This window comes from Typopeltis vanoorti, chromosome 11 (genome assembly GCF_054136105.1).
Source record: "Typopeltis vanoorti isolate ZY-2024b chromosome 11, IOZ_Tvanoo_1.0, whole genome shotgun sequence".
NCBI classification, from domain to species: Eukaryota; Metazoa; Arthropoda; class Arachnida; order Uropygi; family Thelyphonidae; genus Typopeltis; species Typopeltis vanoorti.
This window is the reverse complement of record NC_143559.1, coordinates 39,217,826-39,238,252: the sequence shown is the minus strand read 5'-3', so window position 1 is coordinate 39,238,252 and position 20,427 is coordinate 39,217,826. Positions and strand designations below refer to the sequence as shown.

Genomic DNA, 20,427 nt, shown 5'->3' with positions numbered 1-20,427 from the left:
CCCCATCCCCTTTTTTTCCCCTTTCTTTTTTTTGTGGCTGTAAATGAAATTATTGGGCATGATTCTATTGTATTTCGTGATGCTAAAACTAAAGATTTTTTTTTTTATAGTTATGTTCCATTTACATGTCTGATTAGTAATGTTCATTAAATTAACACCATGTAATTTATTTTCTCTTAATTGCCCTCTTGTATCTATTGTGACTCAAGGTATATAACAATAGTATGAAAATGAATAGAAATATGGTTTGAACATAAGGAACGCTCTGATCCTCCTACTCCTAGGCCAAGGAATACTGGAACATAAACCCAGTCACTTGCGCTCAAACTTTCGTTTCTTTAATTTGTTTTGACGCCATGTTGCAAAAGTTAAAGGCAGGACGACAAGGGCAGCTTTTGTTATATTCAGCGGTCGTTTGCAGGTGAGGTGCTAAACATCAAAGTAACCAATTCGCGCGATAAGGATTGCACGATTCGATTACTTTGGGATTATTTTATTACTTCGAGTATGAAACAGAAGACCAAGATTAAAAAAAAAAAGCTTACTGTTGATGATTTTTTGAAATTTTTTTTTAGTTAATTTGGCTCAATGGAATCAGAAGATTAAGTTTCGGAGAGAACCGAAAATTCATGTAATAAATCGTTATTTCTCTTCTCTATGTAATGATGTGGACAACAATCAGGGAAACTTCGCTTAACAATTCTCAAACACTGCGGGCAAAGTGGCAATCTTACTAAATGACTGCACTGTCGATAAGTCTTGATCGCTTCATTTCAGGATAAGGTAATTCTGTCGTATGTTCGACTAAGCCTCGCTATTCATAGCAGTTCCCTTTTAAAATTCGTTTTTTGAAGGGAACTGTTTTAAAGCGATTAATCTTACTGCTGATGTGGAATGTTTTTTCATGAGGTTATTTTCAAGTTAAAATGAATAAAATAATGGCATAACAAAAAATTAATTTTCAGTTATTATAGTTGCAAAATTGCTTAGTTCTTTTGCATTCAAAGCTTCATCCGATAAGCGCCAAAAATGCCTCAAAATGAGGGGATGGGCTAATTGCTGCATTAAGTTCTCCGCCATAATTACGTAATCATTTTTACCATCTCAATTGAGCTAGTTATGCAATTGTTTGTAAGATTGTCTACTTTATTGTTAGCTTTCTTTGATGCATAGACTCCAAAGTTAGTGATAGCCTACCTGTACATGTCTTCGTTTTAATGTTTATTAGTCTTTCATTAATAAAGTACCTGTATCTTATATTGTACTGTTTGAATTTTCTGTTTTATTTTTCCATTTTTTTTTTTTTAAATCCAGCAGGATACCTTCTCTCTCTCTCTGTCGAAAACGCTCCTAAGTATTTGTGTGTGAGTTGAGTGAGCGTGTGGTTATTATTAAATGTTGCGTGTATGTTTCTTTAAACTGTACAAGTCAGTGCACAGTTTAAAGTGCACTGACTTGTACAGTGTGTAAAGTATGTGATCAGCACTACTGTCACTATTCAGTGACGAACCTTTTGTAGTCCGTTTTTTTTTTTTTTTCCTTTAAGGTCGCGTAACAACACGCACGAATACGCCTTTTAATGTATAAATTAATAACATTAAAAGAAATATAATTTATACTGGCTCTAATAAATTAAAGTGTAAATAAGAAAAATATTTTTAGTCAAATACAAAAACAGAAGAATCATGATATCTACGATTATTCTACAGTAAATTTAAATACATTTTTGTGCTGTCTGCTTTAATTTAACTCTTGCACCCTCTTCATTTACAATTTACTATTTCCTTTGCTTAGTGGAGGTAAAAACGAAATCAGGATTTGTGTGTTTTAGGTGCCAACCATTTCTTTGTCGGTGACTCAGATTTGTCGTCCTCCAAACAGATTAAGAAGAGCATTAGTTTTAGTTGTTTAGTCCGTAATTCAAAAAAAAAAAAAGGGAAAAAAAAGTGTGCCATGACTGTTGTAGGCAGTGCTTTTCTAACTCTGAATTCAGTAGTGTATAATAACAAAATATTCCCTCACCATTACTAACTTGTTGCAAAACCTTTTTATCTGAGAAACTAATAAAATATTTTAATCACTTTATGAAGGCAATCTTTATATGCATGTGAAACCGAGACAAAACACTGTAGCTTGCGTATCTTTATTGGGGCGAACTCTCGTACTTATTTTCGTTTCCAAAGTATTATTTTTTTTCTTTACTCCTACAGTTCTCCAAAAAGAGGAAACTGGCAATTCTAGGAACTACTATTAGACAGACTAATGCTACCAGAGTTGGTTGGTTGTTATGGATTTACGGCCGAAGTAACTCAGGCTATGAGGCCAGTGTTTATCTCTGGTCATTGCGTGTATTTTAATAGGCCGGTTTGCGGAATGGAAAATCAATTTCCCGAAAACTGCTACCTCCGTACGAGACCGGCTAGCTCTCCTTCGAAATGTTTGAGGTTCTTCACGTGCTAGACGGGATTCGAACTTAGGTCTTTCCAGCCAAAATGCCTCCCATTGCTACTAAAGCCACGTCAAGACTTCACGCACCACATTTGTCACGACTTTTTTCATCAGATCTTTCCATCGCTCTTGTCTCAGAGGAATTGCCTTCATAAATATGACTTCATTAGATTAATTATAATTTCCAGCTAATCTTAAATGGATGTAACATTAAGTTTTCCTACCCGAAATTTTCCATCCACTCAACACAAACAAAACAAACTGACTAGAGAACCCATGCAGTTGCTTAATACACTAGCCCACTTTCCAGAGCAACCAATCCCATCCGGGTGAGATTTCATCGCAGAATGCTTGTATAAAATATAATTCCGATGTGGGAAAATAGGTGCACTAATATCAAATCGTTCACCGTTCGCGAACTCTTACTTGAATATTTTGTTAGTGAAAAATCGACTTTAAACAAAACATCCTGCTCCTCTTTTGACGCATCTGGTTTTTTTTCTGAAGTTAATGAAAGCTGGTCTTCGTTGATGGATCTCTACTCTGGTTTTTGCGAGCCAAAATTTGTGAATCAAAACTTTACTTCTCGAAATTTCCTTTAATTTTTGTTTTCTTATTTAATGTCACGTGTTCTCAGTGCCAATATAACAAAAAAAAAATAATTTATATACTGGATGTTAGATATGAAATTTATAATTGAAACCTAAGACTGCATATTGCAATCTTCAAATGATTGTTCAGTGGCCACAAAATGGAGATTAGTAGAAAACCTTTGGCTATAGAGAATAACATTTCTCAATGTTTGCTTTTACTGTTATAAGCAGCTATTTGTTATAAAGCATGCTCGTTTATATGCACCAGTGTGCAAAAAAATAAAATAAAATAAAATAAAAAAATAAATGCAATATTCCCTCTCTTTCTACCACCATCGACAAATTTTCATGATACAGTACATGTTGCTTCTTAAATTACTTTCATCTAATTTCGTTTTTTACTTCTTTTTCTTTCGCCCTTGATGCTACAGCTTAAACTAAAGCCAAAATAATACATGCCTTCTTGTATGTTTATTTTGGAGCAATGCTACCCTGATAGTTATATTCATTTCAAAAATGGTTGGCCGATTCAGTTTTATTGTTTCGTGTAAGCATTAATCACTTGGGCAATATTCATTGCCCTGTTAATTTTGTACATTATAAGCCTCTTTAAAAACATTTTAAAATACTATATCATCTTGAGAGTCCCTACATTCATTAATACCATTATATTATATTATTATATAATATATTATCTGGCTATTATATTATCTGGCTTGCGTAGTTATGTCTGGTGACAGTATTGAAAGCTTGTACATCATGTGAGAAACATTTGCGCGAGTTCCTGGCTAGTCAAAGGATGGCATTTCTAATATTAATTTCTTTTTCGATTAACAACCCTTTGTAGTGACGCATTATAAGTTGAACTAGCCATACACACACACAAAGAGAAAAATATATATCATCTCCTGGTTCGCTTATTTCCAACTATTGAAGTTCTCATGACAATATATGTTACCTTCCCTTTTCATCGCTATGGCTTTCTTCTTTTCTTAGCACCACCGCCAGAATATTGTTGGTGATGCGTGTAATTTTGTGTAGTGTTTATTTATTTATTCATTTTTAATTGAATTAAAACCAAATTAAGGACTACCAACTTGAGCAATAACCATTGTGAGACTAATATGGCAAGTGTAGCGATTAATCTCTTTGGAATAAAAACATGATTCCCCCTGCGCCAGTAATTTACTATTCTTCGTTGCAGAAACATGACGTCCAGAACACACCCTCAATTTAGAGACATGGTACACATGATATACTGATCTATAGAGTCAGCTCAACCCCAACCTAGCTCATAATTACGATCTAAAATATATTTCTAAAAATGAAAACAAACAAACAAACAAAAATCAAATACACATTAAACGATCACAGATTATCATCATAAAGTAGCTCTTGTTCATCGTTAATTATTTTAATCATACTTATTTTAAGAACATCGTTCCCTAAACCGGATGAGGTATAAAAGAAATTGTGTATTTCAAATTCTGCAATTATTTCAGCGATTTTCAGTTAATGAGGGAAGCTATACTACAAATTACGTCATTTTAATCGTTATAATTCATAAATTCACTTCAGTTCCTTAATGTTAAAACTGAATTGTTAGCAGCGATTATTGCATCTCCTTAAATTAGTACAGAATAATAAAAAAATTTACTTGCTATGACGACCTATATCACAGGAATTTGTGATTCGTTAAGTAGAAATATTTTAAATGTGCATCTCCAAGGCCCCGAATAGGTGACTTATGCATTATTTTACGCAACGAGTTGCCTTTCGCAGTTGCAACGTTGACAATCATTCCATGTTTTGTCAATTGCGCCGAGCGAAGGGTGGTCCCACGTACTGAATTACGTCATTGTTTGTAGCTAGTTTTTGCGCTTGCCTTTCTCATTTTGCCTGCGAGCGACAACCAGCATATTATTGCAGATTCATGTTTGTGTCGAATCATGTGGGGTGAACGAAGGGGTGGCACGCACTTGCCCACCATTGGTTAGCGGCTTTACTCGTGTCGGTGACTGTTTCTGATGACGTATTTTTAACCACTAGCATCTCTCTTTGCACCTGTCTGAAATGGGGATTCAGGTAGCGGATGCTCACATGGTATTTCTTGGTGTTCCGTAAGGATTTTAATACTTCGCTATGGTTACTACTATTAATCCATCCCCTTCAGGATTATAACCGCAAGGTTCATGATCCCAGTATATTAAGCTACATTGTCCGGTAATCGCCTTCGGGTATGTAGGCTTTTAATTCTGCCAAGATACAATGATAAAGGTGAAATATTTTCAGACATGTTTTCAAATTTTGTTTGGTAATTTATAAAGTCTGAATATAACATTAAGATTTTTTCTTGGGTAGGTTTAAATATTTAATAATAAAACTAATCATGCTTCGCCCTTCCCTTTTTTATAGCTTAACGTTTATTGTCGAGTTGTTTGTTTACTTTATTTTTACTTTATGATATAATTTTCAGACAACCCTTAAACATCTTATATTTCTGGCATGAATTATTTGATCAGGATAAGATAATTAACCATATAAAATGGAATATTCCATCTCATGATTTATATAAAGAAAAGAATACACATTGAATCAACAGCTGCTATACCTACATACATAGTGATTCTGTATCTGATGTTATTTTTTTGTTTGTTTTTTTGCAGTGACATGGAACATTATGTAGAGCTATCGTTCTCTAGCTTATGATGACCATAAACACTTGCCCAGTTTGCAAAATAAAATTGACGTTTTTGATTCAGATTTCTAAAATAGCAATTTTAGATAATTAGTCGGTTAGAATTCAGAACTTTATGATTGTGGCACCTCTCAGATTTTCCAGTCTAAAGCCACCTATATAATACCTAATAATATAATTTTAATGAATTCATTGATCAGCGATTGAGAAACACGATAAAATTTAGAATTCCGTCTACAGTTCTAAAATTCTTTTCAAATATAAGTGGCCCTCTTCGCTTTTTTGTGGAATTGTCTCTGAAATGAGAAAGCAGTTTATTATAGAAAAAGGTATTTTTTTAAAAAAATTAAATTAATGATTTTTTTTTAAATAATGATTTTAAATATATGTAAAATGTTAATTGATAAAATGAAGCTACTCTGTGCTCAAGGATTAAATATATGTTACTTCTTTCTTTCTTCAAGTAAGTGAATTAAATATTCATAAAATGATTAGCTGGGACAGTTGTAGCAATGATACTTTATTTCTATTTCCCAGTATGGTGACACGTAGTGCAACTGCTTTAAAATATAAGATATGCTGATTTTATAAAATAGATTCTTTGCATTTGTGTGTAGTTGTGAGGAACCTATTCAGCATTACTTGAATCAATATGAGGAGGCAATGGTGCTTGAGATATTACTGATTATCACATCAGCTACTCTGTGAAGGCTTCTCGACCCCGGATCCCCCCTTGGGTGTGGTCAAGAGGTTAAAAATTTGAACTGGGGGAAGTTATAATCCCCCAGGAACATTTCAGGAAGACTGGCCCAGAGGAAGATGAAATGAAAGGAACTGTCTCAGTGAATTTGAAGTTGAACTTTAAATGGACTAGCAGCTACGCGTGTAAAACTGGATTAGAGGAAAAGGAAGGACTGATGGAACCGGTAAAACATGAAATGAAAATACCTATAGAAAGGGCATACGGTAATATTTAGATATAAAATATGAGCATTGTTAATTAAACTTGAATAGTAACTCATTCTGTTTCATCCCATGAAAGTGATATCAGTAAAAACAACATAACTTCCGTTGGAAGTTTTCCTGTTGTTTGATAATTATAATAATACGCTTCAGTATTGGTTATGCTCTGCGTATCACTAAGAGTTATAATTGAGAAAGTAGAGAGTACCTGTGATTGATTTGAATATAATATCGAACTTCAAAAATATGCTTAAATATAGTAGCAAGTTAAACTTGGAATGAATTAGAAATTAGAATAAATTTCTCTTATATACAGTACTTACTTCACTTATTTTGTAATTATTATCCTTAAAGTTTTGACAGGCCGCATTGCTATGAAATTAATCATGTTGGTCTAATGGTTAACGTTCCCGTTCTTCAACCAGCAATCTGCGGGTTCAAATTCCGCGGTGAACATGGATGTTTACGATTGCCTTCAAGGTGGTAGATGAATTTCATTGTCCGGTGTGAGATCATCGCCCCATTTATTGGAGTCTGAAGCGGCTCGAAAAAGTTCCATGTTTGATCTAGGAGCAGGATTTATGGACTAAAAATAAAATTTAAAAAATACAAGAATAAAAAAAATGCTTAGTCCGTCCACAGCCCTAATATAGGTTTACCACCTTTCTTAGATGGAAGTCACAAATAAAAAAAAAAAGAAAGAAAAAAAAAAAAAGCGTGTTGTGTTCATTTAAAAATACTAAAGAAATTTTTGCTGTCTACATGCTACATTTTGCTATTTCGTTATATAAATGCATTGTAAATAACAAATGTGATTTGTATTTAATCAGATAGAATAAATTTTTAATTTTTCCAAAACTGTCGATTTGTCACACTGTAAGAGGTCGCGTCAATCTATTGTGAAAAACAGACAGCATTCGCTTGTTATACGTGTATTCACTTGTGGCAACGAAGTGATAATACCCTGTGTTGAAATAATTATATGGATAGTACTATATTTCAGAAACGCCTAAACTGTACACATCTTAATAGCGGGCTAGCCATCCTGTTACCCTGAAAATACTCTCGTATGTTAGGGCTGCAACAACACTGTTTACAATAAAGATACCAAGCTATTTTATTATAAACCTGGTTTTAATCCAGTTCCCAAGTAAGCAAACAGACAAGTAAGTCAAGTTTGCGCCTGCAAGTAGTGGAAGTCTGGGTGACCCACACATAGTGCAAGTCTTAGGCAACTCGTGGTAAAGGTGGAATAAGCTCTGATCACTATTCTTAGTATTTACCCTTAATGCAAAGCACATCTCCTTGAGGAGATGTATGATGGTATGCATTAAAGGCAAGGGGCCACTACCCGGACCGATTTCGACCTTTATTGAGGTCTCATCAGTGGGAGCCAGGCTTGGAAACGTATATTATACCCAAGGTAAAAAACTTTCTACATCTATCTCTCATCCTCAGATTTTTATTTAATAAGGTCAAAGCACCTTATGGTAACTTGATATAAATATTTTGGTAAAATATTTATAAGCTCTGTATTACTTAAACCTTGGTATTTCTAAGCCTGGCTCCCATTGATGAGACCTCAATAAAGGTCGAAACTGGTCTGGGTAGTGGCCCCTTGCCTTTAATGCATAGCATCATACATCTCTTCAAGGAGATGTGCTTTGCATTAAGGGTAAATACTAAGAATAGTGATCAGAGCTTATTCCACCCTTACCACGAGTTTCCTAAGACTTGCAGCACGTGTGGATCACCCAGACTTGCACTACTTGCAGGCGTAAACTTGACTTACTTGTCTGTTTGCTTACTTGGGAAATGGATTAAAACCAGGTTTATAATTAAAATAGCTTGGTATCTTTAACGTATATTATACCCAAGGTAAAAACACTATCAACACTGTTTACAAATTTATTAGAATTTTAAAATGAAGATACAGGATTAATATTTGTTACAATGTTAATAATACAATTAGCTTAACGATTATCCACTCCCTACTCTGTGCGTTATATCGTTCTTTTACGAAATGTATAACATCTTGCTGTTCAACTAAACTGTTTTTTAGCATTATACCATCAAATAGAAGATACCGCATTACACTAACTCTTAAAATCTCATCGATCGGTGGCATGTGGTCGGTATCTTTGATATTTGTGCAAAACTAGAAAAGCGCTGGTTTTCTTAAAATAGTTTTGTGAAGTTTCAGTACAATAAGAATCTCTACTCGAATAAGTACTATAACTGTTTCTTTAAAATTGTTTTAAGGTGTTGTATTAAAAATATTCCAATTACTTTAAAATTTATATACAGTACATTTAAACGTATAATTTGACATACTTCCTGCTTAAAGAATGTAGAAAATCAGTATTTTAAAATATCAGTTTATTCACCAAATTTTTCAATTGAAACTTTGTTAAGGATGGTGTTGGGATTTTAATTACGCTAATTGTGATGATATACAAATATATATTTAGTAGAAATTTATCAGAATGTTGGCAACATATCAAATCTTTAAAAAATAAACGATTTTCAGTATATAGAATAGTTCATTCTGTGTTTAGAGAATTTCAATAGTCAACCTTTTTGATACAAATATGACTAAATAATGAATTAATAGTAATGTTATCTTGAAAACTTCCCAACAGTTAGGCGATTTACAGTCAATGTGATATGACATTACTAGTAAACTGGAGGATGCTACTCTTATGCTGCTACATTTGAAAATAAAAGTTGCCAAAAAAAAAAAATCTTTAGGAAAGAATTGTTGTATTTCTGAGATTGGAGTAAGCAATTGTTTCAGGAGTTTTCATATAGAATTTTCCTTAAGGACAGTTTGTATATCAAAAACTCGCATCAGAGAAAATAAAAATTAAAAAAAAAAACATGTTTTGAAATCCCACACGTAGCATCTTTCTTTCAATAGATCTTCATCTGAATCTTATTAGAAATTGTGAGAAAAAGTGTTTTATACACATTCCTTAAAATAGGACGATAAAGTATTATGAGGAGATGACACAACACTAAAATAGGATCTCTTTAATTACTTTGGAGGAACTTCATTTTCTGGCAAAGAAAATAGAAGTGCAGAAGGAATGACGATAATATTAGAAGCAAAAATTTATCCGCTAAATAAGGTGATGGCAACAGACTGCTTCTCTATGATTAAGGGGGGAGAACATGTGTAACGAAAATCTGTATTGTGATGCAGAGGAAGGTGTCGGTATATAAACATGCAGGGAAGCAACAACAGTACTTTAAAACTCCAATAAAAATATTTAGTTACTTCGGCTGTAATGCCAAGTAACCTACTTTGTCAGTACTTTATTATTATTATTTTTTTAAAGGAGACATTCTCATTAATTAAACTGTATGACTTAGAGTTTCAAAATTCGATGCTTCATAATTTGAAGATATTGTTACCTAAAAGGAATCGCCACAAATTCTTTTTTTTTTTTTCTTTCTGCAGTGTTTTGAAGCTCATATTATTATCTGAGACCTCCAGGGAGTCGAGGACTCATCGAAGGAGGCTGTAAATTACCCAACCCAGCTATCATACCTTCCCTTAAATTCATTTACACTAGATGCACTCACTATCCCTAAGGGCAAATTATTCCACTCACTCACTCACTGCTTTCTTGGAGAAAAACCTAGCTCTTATCCCTTTACTGACTGAGAACAACCTTAACTTCCATGGATGCCCCCATGTTCTCTCCCCGCCTTCCATATAACAAAAAATTTCGTCATTTAAAATGCTATAACACCCATTCAAAAGTTTATAGACCTCTATGAATGATATATCTCCATTTGAGCATGTATCATCCCTGTTTGGACATGCTGTGTTATTTTCAAAAACGGTTCTTCGAAATTCCGTAGGGTAACTTCAGGAAAAGTTCATGATATGCTACGTACATATTGACTGTTAGTTACAGCCAGACTCGAATTTCCTGCATTTGAAAGCAAGTTATTTGCCTGAGTATTGTAGTTTGGAATAAATGTTTATCTCATGCTAAGAAAGTAGTCAGTAGTTTTATTATGTATGTTTTTTTTTTTTTTTTATATATTCCTTTCATACTTATCAGATTGAATTATTATAGTGCTTACTATAATACAGTTGCCAACTTTCTCACTTTCTCGAGGCTTATCCTTAGTCTTGTGAAGCGTGTTTATATTTAAAAGAGAATGAGGCCGTGAGATGCGTGGCCTGTATAAGTAAAGCCGCAAGCGATCGTTTGTGAAAATTTGAAAATCATTTCCGTTGTTGAAAAGTAGGAGTAGATCACGTTAACGGCATTCGTTACACTAGGAAGAACAACTGCGTCGTCTAAAATATAGGGCTCATCACACTGCGACCTCAGAAATCTTCTGTTATGTATATTTATGGGCGTATTATACGAAAGCCGAACAATAAATTGTTTTTCTTTACACTAGCCAGTATATTCCGATTTCTGCTTGAGTGATTCACTGAAGAGAACATATAAGCAATATCCCTGTAGGGGTATAGTTATTTTAGGGTTAGTAGGTTCTGCTAAGTCACGTTACATGCAGCAGAATGCAGTTTATATAGTAAAATGATAAAGTTATCCCTGTTTGGAAATCTAATGTATGATGGTTTTTTTTTCTTTTTTTTTCCCCCTAATATTATGATAATATCCTGTATTTTCGTGTCTTTTTTCTCTCTCTCTCTCTCTGCATCTGTAGTAAGCCATAAATAGGACACGTAAACATGACGTGATTGGAATGCATCCACATCTATTTACATTTCATTTCTCGGATGTTCTTATTCTTCTTGGCATAAATAATGAAAACAGCAAATTAAATTGCATGATAAGGAGAAAATTCGTTACGTTAATTTTAACCCTCTAATTAAAATACTATTTACATATTCGTGACGTACACATTAGAGAAAAAATTAGAAGCTTTCGAAATGTGGACCATCAGAAGAATGTTGAAAATAACCATGGACAGAGAAAATGAAAAACGAAGATGTTTTAAAGAAAGCAAAAATGAAAAGAACATTAATGAAAATAATTAAAGAGCGAAAACTTAAATATTTTGGACATCTAACTAGACAAGAAGGCATCCAGAAATTAATATTAGAAGGGAAATTGGATGGAAAAAGAGGGAGAGGTAGACCCAGGAGAATGTGGTTTGAAGACATTAAGGACTGGACTGGTTTGAATTACCATAAATGTTCCAGAGCAGCAAAAGAAAGAAAAAGGTTCCGTGACGTGGTTGCCAACCTCCTTCTAGAGGATGACACTTGAAGAAGAAGACGTACACATTAATGCGAAAGCCACTGGAAGAAATTTAGCATTTTTAACGTTTTTAAGGATGTTTGAAGTTAGTGAACCTTTATTCATTGTGGAATGGAAGTAGATCTAATAGATAAAAAAAATATCGTCGTATCACTCCTTAAATTGATCCATTGTCTGCATCTTGTTCGGCAACAAATTTTACTTTTCACAAAATTTACCTATCAATTTACACACACAAAATAAATATGCCACGTTTGCTTAAACACCACGCGTCTTTCAACTCTGAAAAATATCCCAGATATATAAGCTCTTTCTTATATATCGTATGTTTCTATGTTGAGAAGCGCTTTTCCTCCTATTCACCAGTCTGCAAATCACCTTACTTCATGATAATGTTAAATTGTGATATTTAAAAATGGGAATAATTATTAATTACGATAATTAAACGAATAGGAATTTAATTGCAATATTATTATATTTAAATATTATATTAACCTAACAGGCAAAAAGTTGCAAAAATCCATCGCATATTCGTATGTCGACAAGAGGTTAAAGTGAAACGTCTAATATTTTTATTAGACTGGAGATGATAGTCTTTTTTGTGCCAAAGGTTGTAAATTTTTATTTATTTATTTTTTTAATCTTCGTACTGAAATCAGTGCTCATACTGTGCTCCCACATGTAGGGCCAGAAGAGGCCTAAACCCCAATAATACCCTGTGCTATTCAACTTCAGACCTGGGGAATGGAGAAGTCGTTCCCTCGCAAGTCCACCCCGCCTGTATGTCCTGCAAGGCATGCAGAAAAAAGTAGTATCTTGAAATAAGTAAGAGAAAGTCCAAAGCTTAGTAAGACCATAAACTTTGCTGACACTATACACCTTTAAAGGATAACACTTCAACAGATAAATTTTAGTATGATGTGGTGTTCTCGACCTAGACATATCAAGTCTTGGTTTCAGCAGCATAGTAATCAAGTTTCTTACCACAACCTGTACGTTGAAAACTACTCATCCTCTTTTTTTACTACAAGGTTAGGCTTCCTTAATCCTATGCTATTCCAGTAGCAGTTTTACCCTGTTATCCAACTTTTGTTCTTTAACGTATTCTCTGTAATCCTCACTATTGCATTGTATTCTGATACGTTCTCCATGTGTGCGATAACAACGCTGCACAACACGAGCCAAAGTTTTTATGCTCTGACAGCCTGCTCAGCAGTTCTTGTCACTTCTTCGAGTTGTACGAGCTCGAGTGGACAGAGCAGTGATTCTTGTCTTGATTAAATCCGTATATTCAAATCCAAGTAGAAAGCGAGTTCTCCCATCCATGATCCATTACTGTTTCGAGGGAACATTTTCGGTGTACCAGCTCAAATATGTAAGTATTTCGGGGGTTGGACAAATTTGTAATTTATATAGTGTTATCAGCACGTGAGAAGTATCTTGAATGGAACAGGAAATCCATCTAATATCCCCTTAATTTAATTAAGGGGATATTAGATCCCACATTGTTTTATAACCGAATAAGAAACTCAAGGATTGGAATCAGAGAATTTCATGCCGAATATAGTATAAAAAACTATAAAAGTATCGGCGAATACTAGCGTGAGCTTAATGCAAGTAGTCCTAGAACGTAGTATAAACACGGGCAACTCGTTGCAAAGGTGGGGGAAAGTTCTGATCGCTATTCTTGGTATTTTCCATAATGTAAAAACACATTTCCTAGGAAATGTATGCTGTTATTACATTATGGTGGGAGGTCACTACCCAGACCGGTTTTGGCCTTTATTGAGGCTTCATCAGTGAGTATCTAGACCAAATATCATCTACTCACTGATGAAGCCTCAATAAAGGCCGAAACCGGTCTGGGTAGTGACCTCCCACCATAATGTAATAACAGCATACATTTCCTAGGAAATGTGTTTTTACATTATGGAAAATACCAAGAATAGCGATCAGAACTTTCCCCATCTTTGCAACGAGTTGCCCGTGTTTGTAGTACGTTCTAGGACTACTTGCATTTAGCTCACGCTAGTATTCGCCGATACTTTTATAGTTTTTTTTATACTATATTCGGCATGAAACTCTCTGATTCCAATCCTTGAGTTTCTTATTCGGTTTTAAAATAATGTGGGATCTAATATCCCGTTAATTTAATTAATGTTTATATCGCCGAAATGAAGCCTATTAGCTCTTTATATTTAAGGAAATCCATTTTTTAAGGATTTAGGATGTGATTTTTTTTTGTGCCAGGAAACAATAGAAGTTCAAGTCAGCTCAAAAGAGATATGTTAATTTCAGTGGAGATTTGATTATTTAACGGTAATAGCAAAATCCTTCTTGCGAGAAATAAGACAGGATTGCGATTTGGTATCACTGAAGTTCAGAAGTTTATTCTCTCTTTCTTTCTTTCTTTCTCTCTCCACTGAAAAATATTAAGGCAATCAGTGTTTAAGGTGTTAGTTATGAAGCCAGTACAAGATTTGTCAAATGAAGAGAAATAAAGCGTAGCGTTTTCAAGAACCTACGGATAGGATTTGTCATTGAGAGGTCATTTATATAGAGGAGGAAGTGAGTGGGCAAGGTACTGAGCCTTTGAAGTTCTTTGGCATTGGTAGGGAAATCTGAAGAAAGGAAACTATTTTCATGACACAATGAACAACACTAGGGAAGAAATTAGGCAATGAGGTTCAGAAGACCCACACCCGGTCCATCATTTCAAATACACTCTAATTATTGACTTCATCATTTACCGCATGAAGCTTGTGTGTGTGTGTGGAAGCTTCCTGTTTGAGTTTATGTAATTCCATGAGTTTCTTTTTTTAGCTCATCCCTGTTTTTTTCCCGTTTTTTCTTTTACTTTGCTTTCAAATAACAGCTTAAATTTAAGTGTGATATAGAACGGATGGGCAATCTTTTTCAGTTAGACAACGAGCTTCTGCCTTTCATGTTGTGCATAAAAGTTTAATAATGTTATAATATATTTATAATATAAATATATTATTACAAAATAAAGGCGACGAGAAATTTAATTATAACGTACTTATTATAGCATCTAAATAAAACATTAATGGGCAACTTAATATTGATTTTATCTGTAAAAATAAATTTAAAATTTATTTTGAAAATTTTGAATTTCAGTGTAAATTTGCGAGCCGGTTTGAAAGTGACCGCGGGCTGTAAGTTTGGCTTGATGTAGAATATGCTTGTGTGATGCGTTCATTTCGAAAATAAAATATTAATATTAATAATAATCTTACATTTTGATATTATTAATTGTTAGTGAAATACATACTGTTTGACTAACACTTGAGTGTCTGCTAACGTTTTAGGATTATAGAGACTTAGTATGAACTCTAAATTACCCATTACGAAACTTTGAAAGTAATTTGTCAGCTTTGCCCTTGTTTAACCAAACCGGAAGACCATTGGGATATTTTATTGATATCCCCAGGTAAAATTTCCTTCATGAAGTGAGCTGCGGCATTGCTTCTTTTATGACTTCCCCTCCAAAAAATATGTCAGAATTCGAATTATGAATAGTGCGATAACATCAAGTCCAGACTTCACAATGGTGTCTTACGTTTCAATGTTTCGTCTTTACATCAGTGCAGCGTCTTCTCTATAGGTTAGAAGGCGGTACCATACACCTTCTAAAATTGGCTTTTTTTTTTTTTTTTCCCTTATCACTACGCTGGCAGAGAATGGGGTCAAATTCCTCGAGAAAGGAAGAACCTAGTTTAACACTAAATCTGTGCTATTTTATAGAGTTCCAGTTCTATGACCAGAATTATAAATATGATTTTACATTTACTGTATTAATAATCATATCATAATAAATAATATAGTTATGAAAATACAGTAATTTTTCAATTAGTTAGTTACATAACATTGCTAAGATCTCTTTCTCAATATCACAATCTGTACCCTTTATTCAGAAATAAAAAAAGAGAACGTATAAAATTAGACGAAAGATGACTTCATTCTATGGCTGCCCGATGAAATATCGTAACTATGTAACATACACAATCTGTGCCCTTTCTTCACCTCTTTTCACAAAAAGAAAATCAAAGTCTCATTACGTCATTTTCTTATTCTGTGAAAGTCGTATGCTCTTTCAGGAAGAAACTTCAGTATGTAAAATTTTCTTTTCTAATACTAATCGCAAGTTGGGATCTTACTCAGATTAAACTCTTTAAAAGGTTTTACCTGTTTTCAATTACTTTAGCGTCTGTTGGAAACAATTGAATACACAAACCGAAATTTCTCCTCACGCATACTGGAAGCCAAGTTGCTAACCTCTGAGAAGTCATTATTATTGGCCTTCCACAAGGAGGTTAAAATCCATTTATGGCTACTGCATGAATTCCCCTAATTCAAATTTTTTATCCCGGCAATATATGTAACTACTACCGTGTATGTCTGGGGATGGTATTATGCTACTTGTGAAGGAGAAAAACAACCCGATATCCACACTCTGAAGCTGATTAACTTAATAGTATGTATGTGTGTGTGGGGAGGATTTCCATAATGAGAAATAATACTGAAACAAAAATAAAACATTGATATCTTTTTATATTCTTTAATTAATGTTTATTGTATTTTCACATACATATTTATACAAATACATAACATTGCAATGTTCAACATTGTTGAATTAGATAATTATTATATATAAAATTTAATTAATTTATTCTCCGGCTATAACAACTGTCTAATTCTTAAACACTATAAACCACTGCTTCTGTAACCCTTGTTGAAAGTTATTCCATTCTATATATTTTGAACCCTAACGTAGAAAAATGGACTTCGTATATTTTTTCTCTTTCCTTCACTTTTTTTTTTTTTATTTTGTCTTCTGTGGTGTATATACTCTGAACTAAATTACAAACTTAAGTTAAATAACTGTTCTGTCAACTAACTAACCACTTCTCATAACTATCATGATAGAATCTCTCTCTCTCTCTGCCATTAGGTTGTGGACGATCGTTACTCTGTAAGAAATGATTATCCTTCTTATTGGAGGCCTGAAGCGACTTGGAAAAAAAAAAGTACAATTTTAGTCTCCAGATTTTCCAGAATAACCTAACCTTAGTCCACTGTACTAAATGTAAGATACATTTACAGCCTTTTTTTTTTTTTTTTGTAAGTGATATTCACGTTAAAAAAAAGTTAGGGGATCTTTTCTAAATACTTTTGAATTCCTTTGACATCCATTTATCTTGATTTGAGACAGTTATGGTATGTTTGGTTTTTCATTTGTACATCCTTGGCACATCTTTTGGAAAACGAGGGTTTAGTTAGTGAACAGCAGTTCAGAGTAGTTTGAGGAATGTATGTTTCCATGCCGGTGAGGATTACTTTGGTGATAAGTTCGGTCATGTGTTTGGGTTGGAAGGCCGTAACCAATAGTCCAACCATGGGAATGTGGCATAGAAGTTGCGGAGGGTGTCCCACTTGGCAATGTTATAATGCCAAACTACTCTTGTATAGAAGTGGCCGTGTTAACGTTGTTGCATGGGAGAGGAGATGAGCACTAGATTCTGATCAGAATTACCTAGGGGGGAGGGCACTGCTTTCATTGATAACCCTGTGTATTTGGAATGGTCATTGGTGAAGAAAAGATCTAGGGTGTTTGGGAAGTGGTTCGGGTTATCTGGTATTCTGGTTGTCATCTGAACACGTTGTGTAAGGTCATTAGTGACAGCAGAATCCTTAATCTAACCCTGTGTATAAGAGCAAAATACAAGTTCATATTTAGTGGGGGGGATGACAAAGGAATGCCCTCCCTCCATCAGAAAAATATCATTTACTAATGTCTTAAAAATTTTTAGAATTCATGTTTTATTGTATTAAACTAAAGTTGAAATATTTCTGAACTAATTGAGATATTCTAAAAAACAAACAAACTGATTTCCACAAAAATCTTATTTTTTTTTGCCAGAGGACCAGAGTAAAGAACGTTTCATAAAACAGAAATTAAGATTGGCATGCTTTGTTGATTAGCAGTGGAATTTTCGCAAGAAAACAAAATATAAAAGCATCCATATTGATGAAGAGAATTTTTCAGCGAATTTGATTTACGGGCGCAGTTCTTACGATATTTTTATGACACCAGTGAGTAAAAATACTGTCGGTACCGAAAGACCACTGTGAAATAGTATTTACATTATAGTATATCTTATCTTACAAAATAATATTCTAAAATAGAACAAAATTATTTATCTTTTATCATCCTATAAAGAACTTGGGTCATTTGTCAATGACTACTCCTCTTCGCAGCTTCACATCATATGCAGAGAGAAAATTTTGTTCTTAATATTAGAACCTGAATCTTTTATGAATATATTAAACAAGGGACCTAACAACGAACACTGGAATACTCTGCTCCTTATTATGCTCTTAAGTAGCGTTTGAAGACCCACCCCCTTTAAACACCACTTTCCGTCGACCTGTCAACCAGTTGGTTGACAGGTCCTACCCATCACACTGAATGATCACTTTTGTTCGGCGTATTTATCTTCTGTAGAACCCTATCGAAGGCTTTGCTGAAATCCAAATGAATCGAATCATAACTATTTCAGGCAGCCAAGTTTATTTCACGCACTTTTTTTTTTTTTTAATCAAAACTAAATTTCAGTGCAGAATAAAATAGAAGTTATTGTTCTTAATTTTATTATGAGATTTTATTTTTTATTTATATTTTTTTTTATGAACATCACTTATTTAATGATTTGAGAAACGAAGTTTGAGTAAGTTAAAGTAGCGCAGTTATTTCTGACGTATTCATTTAAAAATAATTATTTTTTTTAAAAAAAATATCAGTTTACTCACCGGCAGGTATGTTTCTAAATTTCATACATCTCGTAATACTCATGATTTTTTAATGTTCAAAATTACAGTGTAATCTTTCCAGTATATTTTATTGCTACTTTTTTCTTTTTTTTTAATATTTGAATTTAGTCAGTTTAAAGGTTGATTTCCCGATTTTGATATTTTACTTATTTGTTATATTGGGCTTTTTTATTGTTTTGATAACGTTCCCATTATGCATAGGAATTTGATTTTATATTGTGTGTTAATGTTTTTAATCACAGCAATTTATAAACTTTATTTTATTTTCATCCTTTGAGCACTATCGTAAGTAGAGCCTATATTAATTTCTAGATGCCTTTCACGAAGTATAAAAGAATACTCAGTAATCATATGAAAATTAATTTTAAAAAATATGGGCGCAAATTGAATAAATTACTGTGCATATTTGAAACGCATCGGAAACAATTCGTGAATATCTAGTTTCGTAAACGGCGAACAAAAGCTTGCCTTATTAAACAACGGTAACATGCCTTCTATTTCATACTCTCTTTTACCAGAGATATCGAACTTAAAGTAGCCTGCTAATGATATTATTCTGGTCCTGGATAATGTATCGAGAAATCAGAGTTTTAAAACATTTGTATAAAGTCATCAAAAACATGATCACGTGCACATTTAAACTCCCACATCCACAGACTGTATGCAACTGTATAATATTCTCACATCAGTTATATTCTCATACACCAGGTTGAAGAACCTAGTGCAACAGGCGCATCGGTCTGAACTGTTTGTTACTTGTGTTTTAATTTCAGTGATATTGTCCTCATACTACGGGCAATCTTTTTCTCGTATGAAACTGAACAGAGTTATTATCCTATTGATATGTAGCAGTAGTAATTGTTGTAGAGTTAAATTCTTACACATCTTAATGTAGCATAGGAAATATATAATGTCTATCGTATTGCGAGTTTTTTTTTTTTTTTTTTTGGATATCCCCCCCCCCCAACACTTTTCACTTAAAATTTGGATTTCATGTCAGAAAAGGTTGGGTACTATTGCCGTATTATAAAAGCCGTACATGTACATTGACTTTTCCTTATTATAATGCCGCATATTATAAAGAAGGTAAAGGATTAACAAACTAAACTACCCGATTTTGAGATTATGTTACTTTACATAAATTTGCATTTACTGATTGTTACTTCACTTTGAAGCTGTTATAATAAATATATAGCTTCAAGATTCCATATGTGCTGTGATACGGCAGTGGATGCTACCAGCTATGGTATCACTTACTCATGTACAATATTGATACGGTGACTCTTGTCATGATAACATAAGGCGCCATGAGCTGATGAGTAGTATTCTGACAAGCGAAACATTAATTTCACATTTGTTAAGATTGAATTGTGATATGTATTCTAGCTTACAAAAGGTTTCGCAATGCAATAATTTGCATTGCGAAATAAGGTCTTGGACGTCATGAGTCCTTTTGACAAAAATTTTCATGGCTTACCAACCAAAAGCTCTGGAGCAGGGAATGTGATGAAGAGTGCTGGCACACTGCTTATGACACATGACAACAAGGACATTAGTTACACCATGGATTATTTAAGAAAAAAAAATCAGTGATTGAGTTACATACAAGACACATGGTAAA

At 33.6% G+C, this 20,427-nt stretch overlaps 1 protein-coding gene across 7 annotated transcripts in view; it reads left to right on the top strand.

Moving 5' to 3' along the window:
- The window catches only part of ex (FERM domain containing expanded), a 268,471-nt gene that overhangs the window by 41,790 nt on the left and 206,254 nt on the right, over nucleotides 1-20,427 (top strand). Inside the window, exon 1 of one of the 7 annotated variants that reach the window (XM_090400075.1) lies at nucleotides 5,141-5,318. The exons of 4 other annotated variants lie outside the window; for them this stretch is intronic. The gene's annotated coding sequence lies outside the window, so the exon portion shown is untranslated. Of the gene's footprint in view, nucleotides 1-5,140; nucleotides 5,319-6,047; nucleotides 6,069-18,045; nucleotides 18,069-20,427 lie in introns of those variants that run through there. 2 more of the 7 variants (XM_090400078.1, XM_090400076.1) reach the window with 2 other exon arrangements.